Source organism: Belonocnema kinseyi, chromosome 9 (assembly GCF_010883055.1).
Source record: "Belonocnema kinseyi isolate 2016_QV_RU_SX_M_011 chromosome 9, B_treatae_v1, whole genome shotgun sequence".
Classification (NCBI taxonomy): domain Eukaryota; kingdom Metazoa; phylum Arthropoda; class Insecta; order Hymenoptera; family Cynipidae; genus Belonocnema; species Belonocnema kinseyi.
The window spans coordinates 9,868,233-9,886,832 of NC_046665.1; the positions used below are offsets into that span (position 1 = coordinate 9,868,233).

General features: G+C 33.2%; 1 protein-coding gene across 6 annotated transcripts in view; it reads left to right on the plus strand.

Annotated features, from left to right (window-relative positions):
* LOC117180242 (uncharacterized protein CG4449) overlaps window positions 1-18,600 on the plus strand; it is a 555,967-nt gene that overhangs the window by 109,925 nt on the left and 427,442 nt on the right. Inside the window, exon 1 of one of the 6 annotated variants that reach the window (XM_033372631.1) lies at window positions 18,131-18,444. The exons of the other annotated variants lie outside the window; for them this stretch is intronic. The gene's annotated coding sequence lies outside the window, so the exon portion shown is untranslated. Of the gene's footprint in view, window positions 1-18,130; window positions 18,445-18,600 lie in introns of those variants that run through there. 6 annotated transcript variants of the gene reach the window in all.

An 18,600-nucleotide genomic window follows, 5' to 3' on the forward strand; every position in this document is an offset into this window, starting at 1 on the left:
GTATGAGGAGGTGAAATCTTCAAAAGACACCCAGCTACAGTCTGGGTAGTGTCGGATTTTTACCGACTAAAACCCCTCCTCCCGCGTCTACCAGCGACTCTGGAAACCGCTTCCGCATTACTTCAAGGTCGTTGGTCACAGACGCACTTTGTCGAGAGACTACACCTCCTTTGCATAGCCTCGCGGCTTACTACATGCGAAAAACCTTTACGGTTTTCTCTTCGCTGTAGGAGGTGGGCGTGGAGCCACCTTTTCCCTACACTGCGCTGCCTTATGGCCCTCCAGACCGCATCTGTGGCAGTTGCCACTGCGGTCTTCTCCGGTACATTCCCGGGCAATGTGCCCGGGATTGTGGCATCGGTAACACCGGATTGCGGAATTGTGCGCCTTCACCCGGCAGTATAACCACCCGATCTTTATTCGGCCAGTCACCTCCAGCTAATGATGTAGAGCTTACTTTATTCCTAAAAAGATTCTCCGCAAATCTCATCGATACGATTTTGGAAAAAAAATGTCATTTAGGGATTATAAAATCTTTATTTTTGTAAAAAATAGGTGTTTATAAATAATTTTTTAAAAGTAAAAACTGCCAGTGAGATTTGCAGAAAACCTTTTAAGGAATAAAATAAGCGATATGGCATTAGAATTAAATGAGAATTGCAACTTTTACCTACAGAGAAAAAAGATAACATTAAACTGTAAATTGTTATTGTCAAATAAAGAAAACCCGAAATATTTTTATCAAAAGCTTACCTCGAGTTCTTTTCCAAAATCATTTATAATTAACATTCGCAGATGTCCCTCCATTTTATAAATCGTTTTAACAAGGTTCATTTTTTGAACTTGAAATAACATATGATATTAAGCAAGGAAGCACATTGTGTTTAATAAAACACATAATTTGTTTATTAAAGTATTTGAAAATCCAAAATGAATTTAAATTGATAAATAAAATAAATATTATGTTATATATATTACATAATATATTTAAAAATGTTATAAAATTTAGACTTTTTTCTTTTCAGATATTTAAAAATTACACAAATAATTATGTGTTTAATTTGATTGTGCAAGAATAATTATTTTTTGTGGTTAGTAGAAATGCATGGGATTGACGTATAAAAGCAGTGAATTTTACGATTTTCGCTAATTATTTTTTATTCAGAAGGTAATAAAAAATCTTAAAGATTATTATCTGTAACCCAGAACTATTGAAAAATTATTTTCATGTGAAAAACATTTTTTTAACACTTTTACCGTGCAATATGTGAATACTAGGTCAACTGCATAGCTAGCGCCGCCACACGGCCATCGTCAACTATCATGACAAATATTTTCCACAATAAATGATCTTCTGAATCAAATCGAAGGAGCATTAGGAAGAAAATTAGGCGATCTCACTTTATTTTCTGCCATATTATCACAGATAACACGAATAAAGCAGAAGTATAACACGAACAGAAAACACATACAAATTCGCTTTTTTTTAGGTAAGTGTGGTCACGAACGTGGAGTGAACCTTGTTTGAATTTGGCGCGCACGGCCATATTGCTTTTCTCATCACTCGACCGATAAGTAGCCAATCACGCGAATGGCTAAAAGTAAAATAGGAGTTATTTCGAAACGACTATCTGGTTAGATAACCGGGACCTCCAAAAACGTGGTGGAACGCGCGACAGGATAATCGACACTTAACTATGGCATTACATTTAACCCGCTGCCAGTTAATCAAAGATTTAACTAAGTTTGGTGGAACCGGCCCTTAGAGACTTCAATTGCTTTAATTTAAAGAAACTTTTAACGCAACTCAAAAAAAATCTGTCCTGCACAAAAATAATCTGGATAGATGCGGAGTACCAGATGCTGTAGAACCAATACCGCCCGCGTGGGATAGATCTCTATCGGTTTGAAAACAGAACTATGGTCTGCATGCGAACGCAGAGAAATCCAACACTTGCGGGCGTGCTGTTCGATGCTGGTATGGCAGCAGTTTGCAAGTTTGGATCTAGCTAGTGAAAAGCATCTTGTCACGCTTTTCCCGAATTACTGGCATACCAGCATTGAACAGCACGTACTCTCTATGTTGGAACACTCCGCTCCCGCATGCGGCGAATCAATGCTGTCTCGATAACTTGCACGTCGCGCATTCGTTAGTTGTTCTTCCTATCCCCTTACTCGCCAATCCATCGATTTGATCGCACTCCGTGAGCCTGAAATTATTCTTGCTGATCAGTGCCGAAAGGGTTTCAGTACCAATTGGTCTCAAAAAGTACCAAGTACCAAAGTATCAATTGGTCTCAACAAGCTTCTACGCCAGATAGATGAGTGGTTACAGATTTTGAATAATTTTTAGAGTTACTTTCAACCTGGCCGGCATCCTAATATAATTCTTGTGGACGAGGATCAGTAAATGTTTAAGAATGGCAGACGGTAATAGGTTAAAAGGCGGGATAATTTTAATACCTTGAAATGTTTTTTGCGGGAATCTGGATGTTCTAAGCATTATAAATCCTAAATCTAGAAATAGAGTACCACACCACAACCACGGTTTCTGAAATTTAAAACAAAACGTGACGAGTAGTCTTAAGAGCATTTCGAAGAATGCGTTAACAAAATGTTTCGACTATTGAAAGAATCGCTGGCATAAATTTATCGCTGCCTAAGGAGAGAGCTTTGGAGGCAATTACAGGTTTTTATCAATAGAAAATATATTTTTATGTTTACACAACTAGTCTCGAGATTTTTTGAGGACAATTTGTAGTTGTCAATGCAGTTGAAAACAGTCAAACTCGCCGGTCGGACAACAATGCCAACTACCCTAGGGCTGGGGGAGCTATTCACGATGAAAACAATACAATAGACCAGCAATGTCTCTTTAGTTTTAAAAGGACATACCGACTGAGGAATGACCTAGAGTGCTATGATGTCAGTATAGCCCCTGAGAGAAGCGGTTTCGTGACATCGGTTGCATGCTCTGTGGTGCGAGAAACACCAAGAGCTCTTGCCCTTTTCACAATAACTGCTGCGAAACTGTGCCGTGCATCTGCTGCGAAGAGGTTATATATGCCGACCGCCTACTCTACTCACGGTGGCCACATGTCAGGGAAGTCAGGGAAATGTCAGTGAAGTGAAGTAGTTGTCAGGGAAAATCGAAATTGATATGTTTTAATATTATTTGGGAAGCGCTTCCTTATATCAATATAATCTTTTTTTCAATTTACATTCTTTAAAAATAGAATTCGATTGTCAGATTCTTACTTTTAGCTACTTATTGATAATTTGGGTACATGTCCTGCACTTAATTAATCCATACTGCCATGGAAAGCGCGTTCTTCTGGTTTGTTTCAGTAATTTGTTTGGGACATTATTCAAACCTTATTCGCTTTCGTAATCGTTTTATGTAAGGGAAATTTATCTAAATGGTATCTAAATGGTAAAGCTACTTCAGCTAGAACAAACTGGCAGCGCAGAAAAAGGAGCGACAGCAATATTAACCGCAGGGAGATATCTGGCTAAGGAAGAGTGATGCTTTAGGAGCAGGAGAAACTCCAGCATCCAGGCTTATCTGAAGCCCGAACTTCTGGCTTACAAGTGAATGACGCGCTTCGTGTAGATTTTTTCGAGGAGTTTGACCTCTGAACTATCAATTGTAACGCGTATAATGCAAAAGGATAGGCTGCCATAGAAAAAGGAGGCATTTTTGAGAGTTGTCTGCGAATTCTAGCAGCTACTGAGAAACACAGTAAGCGCCATTTTCTTAAAAATTGAGTTAAACACGTTTTCTGGTTTTATTTAATCCTTAAACTATCAAAATGGCATAAATTGCTCCAACTTTTCAACTGCTGTGTTCTTTAGTAAAAAGTTGCCTAATATTTTCCAAACTTAATATCCTGTAGTCCTTTTTTACGCTCTTTTCGAATCAGACCTTAAAATCGCCCTGTTTTGCGCTATATATATTTTTATGATGGCGGCTAAAAGCGAAAAAATGGCCAATTACAAAATTCTTTCTTTAAAAAATTCGTAAATTTCAACAAGAAGTCGTCAACGTAGATTGCTAATTCTCTAGATATGGTGGCATATTGTCTTTCTGTAAAAAGATAAAACCGATAGTGAATTGAAATCCAATATGGCGGATTCAATATGGCTGCCGAAACCAGGTAAAAAATGGCGATTTTCAAAAAATCAAGCGATTTGGATCAAATTTGGTGTATAAAAGTTTTCGGGGTCGCTGATTATGAATACCAACGTGGAGGTCGACGATCTAATAAGTTTTTTTTTCTGTTTTATTTTTTTTTGTATTTTAATTTGATTGATTTATATTTTATTGTTTTGTTGTTTCTATTATCTTCTTTTCTTAGTAAGCTTCAGCAGCTAATTTTTATATAGAATTTCTTATACAGTCTGAGTCCGATACCTTACTGTCCGATAAGTGTACATTCTCCTTAAAACGTCATCACACATACAGCAGGCATACTGATTGTGGTTCTCCCACTACGTGTGCTATTTTACTAATGATTTGCGCCCATGATCTACGTATGGGCGCACCTGATATCGTGCTAATAGGGGGGGGGGGGGGCAACCGATGAGTCCACAATTTCTGGAGTTTTCCGCCCCTACAGTCCCGAGGTTGGAAAGTTATCGGACTTGTACTGTATGTAATTTGGAGAAGTAGTTGATAAAGTAATGGAGAGCACAGTCCAAACCAGCGACTGAAACAACTTAAATATACATTTTTCAGATCAAATACGATCAATTTTGAGGATTTCGTCCACCATATTGGTTCCGCCATCTTGAATTTTTCAAATTTGACCTCAGATTAGTAATCAGCGGCCCCGAACACTTTTATACATCAAATTTGTTCCAAATCGGTTCATTTTTTTTAATCTCCATTTTTTACCCGATTTCGGCCGCCATATTGCATTTCAACTCACTATCGATCCTATCTTTTAGAGAAACACAATATGCCACCAGATCTAGAGAATTATAAATCTAAGTTGATGACTTCTTGAAATTTACGAATTTTTTAAATAAAAAATTTGGTTTATGGCCATTTTTTGGCTTTTTGCTGCTATTTAAAAAAAAATGGCGCCAGATAGGGCGATTCTAAGATCAGATTTGGAAAGAGCATGAAAAACTACTATGTGTATCAAGTTTTGTAAATATTGGACAACTTTTTTCTAGAAAACATAGCAGTTGAAAAGTTGGAGCAATTTATGCCCTTTCGGTAGTTTAAGGTTTAACATAAACAATATTTGTCCACATGAGTATTTAAGGGTCATTCCCTAAATAAGTTATAAGTGGGAGGGGGGGGGGTCGGCCGAAGTACAAACCAATAACTTGTCTGAACGCGCTATATAAGTTCTTCACAGCTATTCTAAATGATAGGATTCTTCGAACAATCGGAACTTTTTGGCAAGAAATGTGCAAAAAACGAAGCTCAAAGAAAGGCGTGGCTGAATCTCGAGAGAACCTGCTCATAGATAGTTGTGTGTACAAAGAAGCAGCGTTCTATCAGCGCTACCTGTCGATGGCCGGGATGGACTATCGGGCAGCTTTTGATACAATCTCCAATAGACTTAACATCTTTCGCTAGAAAGTTTGAAGATTCATCCATATATAGTGAGATTCATAGAAAAATTAATGTCCCTTTAGAATACCAGATTGACCTTAACTTGTAGAGGATTTTCTTTCTGAACGGCACCATGAGCCCTCTGCTCTTTTACCTGACACGATTGCTACCGTCACTCGCCGTTCGGGATTCCCGAGGTTACTTTTGCGGCAAACACGTATATCGAAAGAATAAGATTACTCATGTACATTACATATATTATTTCTAGACCTACTAAAGCAACTCAAAGAAACTGAATCTTGACTGCAGATTGTCCATAAGTACACTTCGGAGATTGGCCTAAAGTCGCTGTTGGTGCATGCTAAACGAGACATACCGACCCTCGAGCATTGTTTGGGGCCACACCCATGGATCATGTCCAATAGGGTGTATCGAAAAAAAAGTTGTTCGCGCGAAGTTCTAATAGCAATGAAAACTTTCTTTTGGGAGTCAAAAAACCCCCTAAAGTTTCATAAAAAAATCTTATCTGTCTCCGCATCGTAGATATAGCTAAAAATCACAAAAAACGAAACACTTCTTCAAATTTGAACAGCACACATTTTTTTGTTGTGAATTAAATTATCAATAAAAATAATTCAAAGCAATTTGGTTTATACCTGTATAGCGATAATTCCATTAAAATATTTTGTACGCTCCCTAATTGACTTTGAAGTTGCAAAAAATCAAAAAAAGTTGAATAAAATCAAATAACGGTACATTTATTGGCTTGTTATAATGTCATTACATTATCAAAGTATTACCAATAATCTACTTTTATGTTGATTTCTGACATTAGTTTTAATTTATTCGTCCTATTTTAACTTCGAAACAGAATCATTTTTTGTTTCAAAAATGTGCAAGCTTTTCCGACTTTCGAATCTTAATTGGATAATTCGATCTCTAACGTCAGAGGAGGAAGCTTTCCTAGATGAGGATGTGACTTCTTTCACACACCTTTATACTGCTTGAGTATAGCATGGAAGATGAAAAATGTCTTTGGAAATGAGATAAGTTACGTCCTTCGTTGTGAATTCGGTGGGATTTTCAATTTTCATCGATTTAGTTGATGGTGATTCCGAAATTTTGCACTTATCCCAGTCGATGGGTTCCGTGCAGTCTTTTACGTCAAAATTCAACGAAGGAAACTCGAATTTCCTTAATTTATTCGAGACTCTGCGAACTTCCGGATTTTCTGCCTTTCGTCACATAGCATAACGAGAAGAAGATTTTCTGGGTGAGCAATGTAGGCATTATTTTGTATTACTTTTTTAATATACTCAGCGAGATCTTTCTTCAGGTACGCACTTAAAGAAATGTTTTTCCAGAGATGTTTCGGGGCACCTTTAAAAGACGATTGACACTTTATTTCGAACCACATTGGCACATATACTCGCATGATGAATTGAACTAAAACTCTTTACTCAAATGATGGATTATCTGTCACAATGTAAGTTCGAAGAGTTCTACTTATCCTAGTCAACCACCTGGCGTGCGATAATTTCCCTGGACTTTTTCGAGCAAGATCTTCAGAACACTCTCCTTAGATACCATTCTGTATATGCTGCGAAGTTTACAACCGGAATTTCTTTATAAAAAGCTAAGCTTGTTCCGATTGGACTAGAAGTTCTTCCATCAAATTTTATAAACAAAGCTTTGAACTAGCGATAAGACAGTCAAAACTGAACTGAATTCTTTTTATGAAAAAGCGATTAGGAAGAAAATGTAAACAAAAGCCTGGTGAGCCGTGGTGCATTTGTAAAATTTAAACAAAACCTTGATGTACTTAAAAATTGCAGTGAACTATGTTTATTTTGATTGTTAAAATAATTTATTTAAACAAATTTATTTTACACAAAATAATGGCAAATTTGAAATCAGCTATGCCTCAAACTCCTTAAATTCGATATGGTTTATCTAGTTCATGACTCAAAATCTTTATTCACGAAAGGCTTATACAATTAAGATTAAAAAAAACTTGATTTCCCTGTACAAGCAGAGACTACAAGTTTCGTAAGATGCCGAAAGAAATTTTTAACGGTGTAGAGGATTAGACCCAGCTGAGAAACATTAAAATCTAGTTAAATATTAATAAGTCAAATGTTAATAGGTTGCATTAGCTTAGTTATGTGATGATAAAAAAATTAAAAAGATCATCACAAATCGGTTAATAACTTTAATCCCAGATGAGAGTTATATACTTTGGCATAGAGATTTCCTTCATTCCTGATAATATTAATTAATATTTATCAACCTTTTTTCACATTTCTCGATTTTAAGGAAACTAATTCAGCTAATTAAAATTCAATTGAGCCCTGTTTTCAAAAGCAGAGTGGCGACTTGTTCGAGAAACCGGGAAATGACTGAAAATTTTATTAACCTGGAAAAATCCAGGATCTGACCGGGAATTTAATTCTGATCGCAGCAAGAATCAACTTCTCATTATTTTTATAATTTTCCTCAACCTAGATGAGTAATTTCTACTTTATATAACCCGTGAAATCACCAGCTTTTAATTAATTAAAAACAGATCTTATCATTTAATTTAAAGAATGTAACGTTCTTTGAGTCTGATTTTATACATTTCTACCTATAATTTATGACAGAAAGATATTTTATTTTTTCCATTATAAGAAAAACTTTTTGCAAATGTTTGCTCTGAATTTTTCTTCGCTGACTTAAATTTTATAATCGAATTAGTGGTAGCATTTTATTTTAAAAATTTTGTTGCCTGAATTATATCTGAAAATTTGCTTAAAACCACTTTACGCTAGACTGCATATTTTTAGTATGAATCGTAAAAAAAACACTAAAAATAAACGAATGGAATTTATGGAAAAACTACATATGTTGTAATAAAATGCTTAATAACATTTTTTTAATAGGATGCGCACTTTTTTATTATAAAAATAAGAGAATAAAAATATTTTAAATTCAAAACCAATGTCTATTATGAATTGTAACATTATAAATTTATTGAAATCATAGACATGTTTCAGCGTAGCTAATAACAAAATTTAATACATAATATGAAACAAATACTAAATTAATCATTACAGTAGAAAATTTAGTTATTTTGCTGAAAATCTGTGTTTTTTTATTATTAAGAATCAGATTTTTAACGAAAAATTCAACGAAGTGATGTTTTACACACAGACTTATTTGGCTGCAAGATTAGGTGAAGTTAGTCGCATAAGGAAAATTTTTGCTCAAAAAATATTTCTGTAGAAACAAATGAAATTCCTCTCAACCTTAAATTTAAAAGGAAATTCCATTAACGTCAAGAAACATCCCTTTGTCACAAAAGGGCATTTCATCTGAATACTTTCTATATGATAAGATTACTAAATATTAGACATAAATTAACACTTCTTTTTTCTCAAAATATATATTACTTGTAATTAGTACTTAATATTTTTTAAAGTAATGGAAGCAATTAATGTAACTAAATTAATTTCAACATAAAACATTAATATGTAGTTTCAAAAGTAAAAATACATTAATTATATCTCAATTAAAACTCTGAAACAAAGTTTAATATTAAATTACAGAATTGTAAAAATAAGATTTCGATACAGAAATTCATAGTTTTGCTAATTTTTAAAGGATATGCGGATTCTTTTTGTTATCAAGTAAGAATGTGTTTTTGAGTACATTTTCTAAATGCTTTGAAATTTTTTTATATTTATTATTTATTTCAACAATTTAAGGTTTCAACATTTTTCAACAAATGAAATAAATTTCTTGAAGTAATCACCAGCAATGTATTTAAAATAATTTTTTTGTAATACTTCGCAAATTTACAATAATAATTAATTAATTAAACTCTTCTATTCAACATTCTAAGTATGGCTATTTTTGAAAGAATATTCACAAGTTTTTATGAAATTAACAATGTCTATAAACATATAAAGAGCTTAAATATATTTATAGTAATAAGCATAATTTGTTTACGGAATAAACTAAGAATATCTTTCCGATGATTTTTTTCTATGCTGTTTATTAACTTTACATTAATTATTCATTTTAAAAAGATTTTTATAAACAAATTTAGATGTTGGCTATTTTTTAACGAAGAGGTTGAATTTTAAAGACAAAAATAAGAATATCCTTCAAATGAGTTTTTTTTATGATACTTTGCAATTTTTGAATATTAAGCAATTACTTAAAGAATGTATATGAGCCCTACATTTGAATGACAGCTGATAAAAAACATGGGAGATGTAGTATTTTTCTCAGTTTTCGTAATATCTTGAACATTTGTAGATGTTTTAAAAACTTTGAGGTTGAATTAAGCCAAGATTAACTGTTTCTACAATTTAAAAAATATTGTGGATTAAAAAATAGACCTTAAAAACACTGGAAATGTCTTTTTAAGGATTTTAATGTTCAAGCAGAGTAAAATGGTAAAATATAAAGAACACGTCTTCAAGGTTTAAAGCAAATAAACTTGCAATTCTAAAATTTTAATATAAATAATAGTTTTTCTATTTTTACTTACTTTAATATTTAGTATATTGTATTAATCGTCAAGGTAGTGAAAAGATTATCAGTATGAAAGCTATTAAGTTTACTGTACATTTAGTCATATATTTATTTGAAAATTGGATTAAAATATGGAGATATGAATTAAATAAGGACTAAAAACCTCGGTGTACAGATCCGAACTGCAGAGCAGGGTACGAGTCAAACCGTTCAAACGGAGTAAAAAGTGTTTTTCTCCATTCCAAAAAATGAGGTTAACCGTTAGCAGTAAGTAATTAACCGCGATTAAAATGATTTCATTGTTACATCTGGACAGGTAGTGTGTGAAGATCACTTATTAAAGGAACAGATAATTTGGAAAAAGGAAGTTTTAGCTCCTGATTGAACGGTTATGGCGGTAAATATTACGATTTTTTTACACCGATGTCCTTTAACCTAAAATAACCGAATGGCTCTGACGGTTTCATGTATGCATTAATTTTTAAATATTGAGATATTCTCGTTGTTTCCGAACTTTTAGATTATTTTGATAGTGTGTAAAATGATAATTTTGATAGTTTTGGAAGTTTTAAAAATATTTTAAGGCACTACCTATCTTTAAGAAAAATGTAAAAGGAACATTAATAACAGTTTTTAATTATCACAAAGTTTCGATATTTATTTACAATTACATTAATTAATTTATAAATGCAAGTATTAAACTATATTATAATTGTAAAATAATGATTTTCTTGCAGTCATAATGGTAAAAAAAACCTAAATTAAAACTAGGGGTTTCGCCATCTCAATTTCCAAACTGCCCTGATCATTATTTGAAGGCTGACTTTTTTATTAGACATTTCAGAATCCTTTATCAAAAAATCGCGCTTTATTAGGCGACGAGGGTTTTTATAGAATCCTTCGAACAATGCTCAGGGCAGTTTGGAAATTGCGATTTCGAAACCCCTGGTTTTAATTTAGGATTATCATAATATTCTGACTGCAAAAAATAATTATGTTACCATTTTTATTTACCTTAATACTTGAATTTATTAATAAATTAATGTGATAGTAAATAAATTTTGAAACTCAGCGATAATTCAACAATGTCATTAATGTTACATTTACATTTTTCTTACAGGTAGTAAGGGTCTTGAAATATTTTTTAAATTTCAAAAACTATTGGACCTATAATTTTACGCACTATCACAATAATCTAAAAGTTCAGTAACAAGAAGAATATATTAAAATATGAAAATCAATGTTGTCATGAAATCGTCAGACCCACTCGATTATTTTAGGTTAAAGGACATCAGTGTAAACATATCGTAATACTTACCGCAATATGCATTCCAGCAAGAGCTAAAACTTCCTTTTTCCAACTGATTTGATCCTTTAAAAAGTTATCTGCACATACTATGTATCCAGGGTTAACAATAAAATCCTTTTTAGCACGCTAAATTGCTTTTTGCCAGCTTTCCAACTCATTTTTTGGAACGCAGAAAAAACCTTTTTTTACTCCTCTTGTGCGGGCTGAGTCGTACCAGAGATGAGGTGGTCGTACCCTAGTTTACAGTTCGGAGCTATACATCGATGTCCACCCGTTTTGATTACATATTTATCTGTAAATGCACCAAATACGCCAAAAAGACGATAGAGTTATGACATTTCACAGGTTTTTACATGAAAAATAATAACAGACAACGGGCAGACCGGGCGTCGCAGCGATGGCGCCAATATTTCAAGACTCGCCGCTCTTCACAAAACTGACTGACGCCTCTAATGCAAAAAGCGAAAATCGTGTAACCCCTCCTGGTTTGACTATTTTTCATCTTGCATAAAAACATAAATGCAGCTATAAAATTCTTAATAATTAGTCCAACATTTTGATCAGAATTTTAATATAAAAATAAAAACCATTTAGGCATTATAAACAAATTCATTTTTATAATAAATATATGCAATACATATTTGATCAAAGTTAAAAAAGCTTAAACATTTCATATCCCAAACTTTCATTTTCATAAATATCAGTCTTTTTTCATAATTAATTCCAGTACTTCCATAATCTCTTCAATTGAATGATATTTTGCTGCATCAAGATTTTTGGAATTAATTTTTCTATAACAGTATATTTTTCCGTATATTTTACTGTGTATTGCTATACGTTTTTCTGTATATTTAATTGTAATTTAGTACTCAAGCGAATAAATAAGCAGTATTATTATTACTCATTCTATTATGCCTTTTTATTTTCAAAACCCCAGTGAAAGAGATACGCGGATCATCATCGTTGCTAAATTATAATTTAACTCAGATAGCATGCGTACATATATCGCCAAAGACCCCACTATCTTTCGATTAGTAATGCATGCTGCCGCATTTAACTTGATTAAAACTACTTTTATTTGCCTAGACATATGGCAAGAGGAGTTGAAAAATGCATACAAATATTCTTTGGTATAAAAACTTCACAATTGACATTAGTTCCAAAAACCCACTGAATACTGCTGGCCCATGCAGTTTCTCAGCTCAAGGGGCTTTTTAGTTGGAAACAGTTGAGGCGTCCTGACTGTTGACGTTTCGATTCCGGTGTATCCCAAACTATTTCAGACTGCACGGGGATGCTACCTTAGCCGCGGCAGTCGAGGCATACACCCCGGCGCGAGGGGCTATTCACTCTCGAATATGCTTTCACGTATCTGAAAGATTCAGTGAGCTACCTAATTATTTCAAATGATTTCAGTGTCTAAATTAGTAATGGTTTATTCAATCATGACTCTTATAAGTTACTTAAGGTATTTTAACTTGCTTGCCTTTCTGTTGCTCTATTCTTCTCTTAGCGCAGACACTCGTGTCTTATTCCGCCTTATTATTCCTTATTTCGCCTTATTTTTAGAGGAGTGAGCAATGGCTCTTGCTATTCATTGTTATCCGCGCTACTCGAGGCTAAGCTTTTACTTTTAGAATTCATTTGAATGCTCGAAACTTTTATAAATTAAAAAATGTAAAAATTTGAAAACTTGAATAGATAATACGTAATTGAATTACATTAATTGAATTGTCAATTTTCCATTAAAAAATATAAAGAATTATTGCACATTAATAATAATAAATAATTAATTTTACTATCAGAAAAGGTTGAGTATCAATTGACATTTATAACTTTATTTTAAATGTGCATTAAAAAATAAAACAGCTATTTCAATTTAAATATTATATACACTGCCGTGCAAAAGTTTTAGGCCACCTATTTTTTTATGACTAAATGAATTCTCTTAATTTTAATTATAATACAGCTAAAAAAATTTCTCTAAAAAAGGTTGATTGTTTTCGAAATTCTGTATGAAGAAAGCCCAGGGTGAAGCCAATTTATCTAGTTTTTACGCAGATATTGCAAAAGTAGTGTAAATTTCAATGTTTTCATAAATTTTTAATAACTTCTGAAATAATCAACATTTTTCAATGTTCTTGGGCTCATTTTGAAGCTATTTTTCCATTGCATCACATTTTCATTTCCGATGATTCTTTCTTGTGTCTTTATATTACTATACATATTTTAATATAATTAATTTTTTTTCCAAAATTGACAATTTTTCATTTTTAAATAAGAACATTTTTCGACATTACATTTTTTTAGTATCAATTTTCTACTAATTTTTCCGATGTAATTTGGCATTAATTTTTGAAACAGAACATTTTCATCTAAATTTACAATTGATTATTTATCGTCAAAATTTTCAATGGGTAAATTAATTTTTCAAATTTGTCATTGATAATTGCATATTTGAGAATCTCTCGGAGAATCTGCACACAAGATTCCAAGTTCTCCCAGATTCTTTTTCTTTTTGCCTGTTATTCGCCCTTATTTGTCGTTATTTTCACTGTACCGTGCTACTTAGTAAGCTAAATAGGGATATCTTTGCTTAAAATCTGATTTATAATTCTAATAAAATCTCTAGCTTACTAATGCTTATCGAATCTTATTTTTCTTTATTTCTTACTATCTTGCGTTACATATAAGAGATTCAAGAAGATTTCAATAATTAAAATAGTTAAATTCGTGAGTGAATAGCCCCTCGCCATAGTGCAAATCGATGGCTATTTTCGTTTACCTGCAACGGATGGTCCTTTAATTGTTATTAGATTAAGATCGGTTACAAAAACCGTTGTTATGGATTGATGAATAAATAGCCCAATCAGTTTCCTTACATAATTATAAAAACGTGAAAAAAGGATACTGAAAATCAGTTAATATTTTTGGATAATATCCATGGTGTCTCTAGATGTGATGTTCATGTCCAACAATATCCCTCTGGATTTGACTATAGAATGTGCAGAAGAAAAATTAAAACTCATGAGATTTAACAAAAATCTGAAGCAACAAATTCTTGTTACAGTCAGAACAGTTTTTAACAACACAGTTTCGTTTATCTCCAATCATATCTAATATCGTATTAGAAGATTTGGAATCTAGAGCCTTGCGACTTTTAAATTTCAAGTCATTGTTTTACAAACGCTGTGTTGATGATGTGTTTGCTGTCATCCATACTTGAAAATTTCAGGATATCGTGGATACATTCAACAGTATTGATGAGTCGGTTCAATGCACTCATGAGTTTGAGGTAAACAACACTCTAAAATACCTTGATTTGTCAGTGATAAAAAAGATGATGGACTAATTCTTACTAATTGGTATAAAAAACCAACTTTTTCTGGTAAATTTTTGAATTAAAACTCACACGATCCCTTTGAACAAAAAATTAGACTGATCAAAAATGTAATTGACAAAGGCATAAAACTTAACAATGTTCAATTTAGAAAAGATAAGATTAACCAAATAAAGGAAACCTTAATTCTTAAAAATTATCCATTACCTCTTGGAAAAAGTATAATTATGTTATCGTCTAATTATTTCTTGAAGTTATCAATATTATGTTGGCAGCTATGTTCGGTTGAGAGGGCCCCCCTAGTTAAGCGGGCTAGGGTTGAGTGAGTCAGTCGGTCTGAGAGCGTAGAAGAAGAATCTTGTTTTGCGGGGTCTAGAGTTCGGTCGTGGTTTGTTGTTCGGAATCGAATTGTTCAACGGGACGTGAAAGGGCTGTGTGCCTAAGTAGATTTACAGTCTTTTTCATAATAAGAAACTTATTTTAATATTTATTGACCGTTGGTGTTTATTCTTTAATCAAACCCTGAGTTAAGTGAGTGGATATAGCAGATATTAGTTGCAAGTTCTAGTACACTCGCCAATGTTTTTTTAATAATAAACCTATTTATTTTTCTAGATACTATTCGATGAGATTTTTTAAACTTCAATAGCCAATTTGCAGAAGCCTTGAATCTAAAATCTTCAGAGCCAATTTCTTTTTGAGCTTGCAAAGCCCATCGACGTATATCACAATCATGAATAATTCATGCAGCTTTAATAGCAGCGTCAAAATTATCGAATGTATATTGACAAATTCTCGCAACTTTTTCCCTATATGTACCACCTTTATTTATTTTGTGAGTCCAACGTTTCAATTGACTGATCGATTAAACTTTCTTGAATTTACTCTATACACTTTTTATACTTAAATTTTTGTTTGCCACTTCAACATTCGATGGCTCTTCTTTTATAATCAAAATCTAATTCTTCTATATCGTATGTACAGTGATCTGTTGGTACTCCGAAAGCATGAGGCAAGTGATGCAGTTATTGATCTTCAAACATTTTTGCATCATGATCTTTATATTTTTCATGAAAACGCAATGTGTTTTCAATGATTATGTCTATGTCGCTATCTAATTATTGATGGCTAGTTCTCATGGTCTTCGCGTTATTTCGTTGATGTTCCGTGGCCGCGATTTTCCCTCCGTCCCCATTAGCCACTAGCTACATATACAATCATCGGTGTTACTGATCGTTGGAAAGAGAGAGAGAGAGAGGGCGAGAGTGAGACAAAGATAATTATAATATCGCGTGACCCTTCTCTTATATTCATGCTTCCCTGGCACCACCGAGTCGCTGACTGACTTCAAAATATTTAATAAAATTATGATTATTAACAAAAACTAAAAGTCGATTAACATAAAAGCCTTAATAATTTTCGAAGCAAATATCTATGCATTTTAGGAACGACCAAACAAGATTAAGATTCAGGTTGATTGTTGACTTTCGAAATCAATAAGCAATGTTGATGTAGGCAATATTGGTTGGCAATTGTTAATCAACAATTTCATTAAATAGTTTTCTAAATTTTAAAAACTTCTACTCTATTTAAAATTAAAATCTGAAATGAAGCATAACATTTGGCGGAAGGGTTCGACTGTTGCTGTCGATCATGGGAATAATAATTTTAATTAGCTAAATTAAAAGTGTAACCTCAAATTGACATCAGTGTAGGTGCCCTGAAAGAATGCTTAGTCGATGCCTTATCAGCATCATCATTTTTGAAGTCACGCCACATCCTGCCGTCGGTCCCACAGCATTCAGCAGTACTAAAAATGTCAGAATTCCAAAAATCCCTACCATTAATTTTGACGAGGTTGATCGCAGTCAAGTCTCGATAACATTCTCCATTAACGTCTTGTACGATGAAGAAGTTCAGTAAGAAAAAGGGGTATGTAAAATGTTCTCGTGCTCCATCTGCTTTTCCTCGCACAGGTGCGTCGTGACTGTTGCCCCGAAGGTTCCGGGCCGAGAACGAGTACAATAAGAGGGTTTTGGGACGCTAACGGCATAAACCTAAAAATCGCGTAAACTCGCTTACTGCGTAGTCCAGTTCGTGAGCGAATATATAGCGTATTGAAAGGACTAGAAAGTCGAGTGACTTGTGCGTGGATCATTCCGAATCCACATCGGTATAGCCGAAATGATCCGACGCATTATAAACAACAGAATTACTGAAGTTAAGACCGTCAACACTTCACGCTGGAAGGTCAGGCGGTAGGTTTAGGGTCATTTCATTTAATTTCACCAATTATTCTTTTCAAATGAATAAACTTGAGTTTTTTCTTGGAACTAAATAAATTCAAGTACATCCATTTATTTATCGACCCTTATACCCATCAGAAATTTAGGGTGATGGTAAAAGTATTTCCCGGGGAAGCAGAGGTCAAAACGAAATTCCACATAAAAATAAAATAAACATTAGAGAGAAATCTCAAATTATTGTCTGAGTACCTCCGACGATACAACAATAAAAATCCATTTTTCACATTACCAGGGTTTTTAGTTTTCCAAAAATTAATTTAAATATTTGGAGGCGTATTGATTCGTAACTATAATTTGTCACACTATCTTGTATTTGCAAAGTTTGAAAGTACGCTAATAATAAATTTATCACATTTATAGGATTGACCCTCATCGTTAAATCTGAATAAACCAACGAAACGATTCAATGTTTTTCAAAAACTTATTTTATTCATGAATAAGAACTTACTTGAGACAGAATATTAACTTTTGCTATTTTTTACTGATAGGAATAGTGTACAGTAATAGCTAGTTCTTAACTGACACTTTTAAGCTGACTGAAAGAAGTGTAAAGAAGAACTAAAAAAAGAAATATACACTCAATCTGTCATGAATGTTATCAAGGTTATCGTGTTATCAACTTTTGTCAATGTTACTGAGTAGTTACGTACAAAAATAATTTCGCTACGTATTCACATATACTCAAGATCAAACATAATATTAATCATGTAAAATTAACTTCTAAAGCTCTATGCATAAATAATTATTACAAAATTAATTAATTAATTAACATCGACTTTTTTGTGTAGAGATTGTGTGTGCGCGCGCGCGCGCGCGTGTGTGTGTGTGTGTGTGTCGAAGAAGGGGGCTTACTCTGAAAAGTGAGATTTTTCAGGACGAGCGGTTGAAGTCGACCCGATAGCCCGGACTTTTAGGAGAGAGGGAAGACACACGAAATCTTCCCTCTCCACTTATCGCTACATTCTAACGGAAGGAGATAGGTCGTAGACGCGGCTCACGGACGGGGTATAGATGAGACGCGTAGATACCATAGTGAGTGTTGGGAGATGTTCACAGAAATCGGTGGAGTTGAAGTGGTTTGTGACAGTTCTAATTTTACAGATAAAAACTTAAATATTTTTTACATAAAAGAGCGATTTTAAAGCTATGTGACAATAGCACTTAAAATAGATTTCTAACTCTTTTCTTGTAGCAGATCACATGCTTCCAAATCGTAATAAATTAGAGAATTTGTATATTAACAAAAAAGATCCAGATTCAATTAAAAATTCATCGGGTGTTGTTCACCTCATAAAATGTAAATGTTGTTCAAAGATTAACATAGGTGAAACTAGCAGAAGAATAAAAAAGCGAATTGCTGAACACAAAAGGGATGACAGAATCGGTAATAATAATACAGGTATATACCAACTTGCATGTCCTTGTGATCTTGTCTACAGTAAACGTGCTTATTATAATATCGGCTTGGTATAGTTCATGAATATGGCTATAATTTGATTTTCTTTTAAAACAATTATAATTACTTAAAAAACTTAAAAAACTTGTCCAAAGGCAA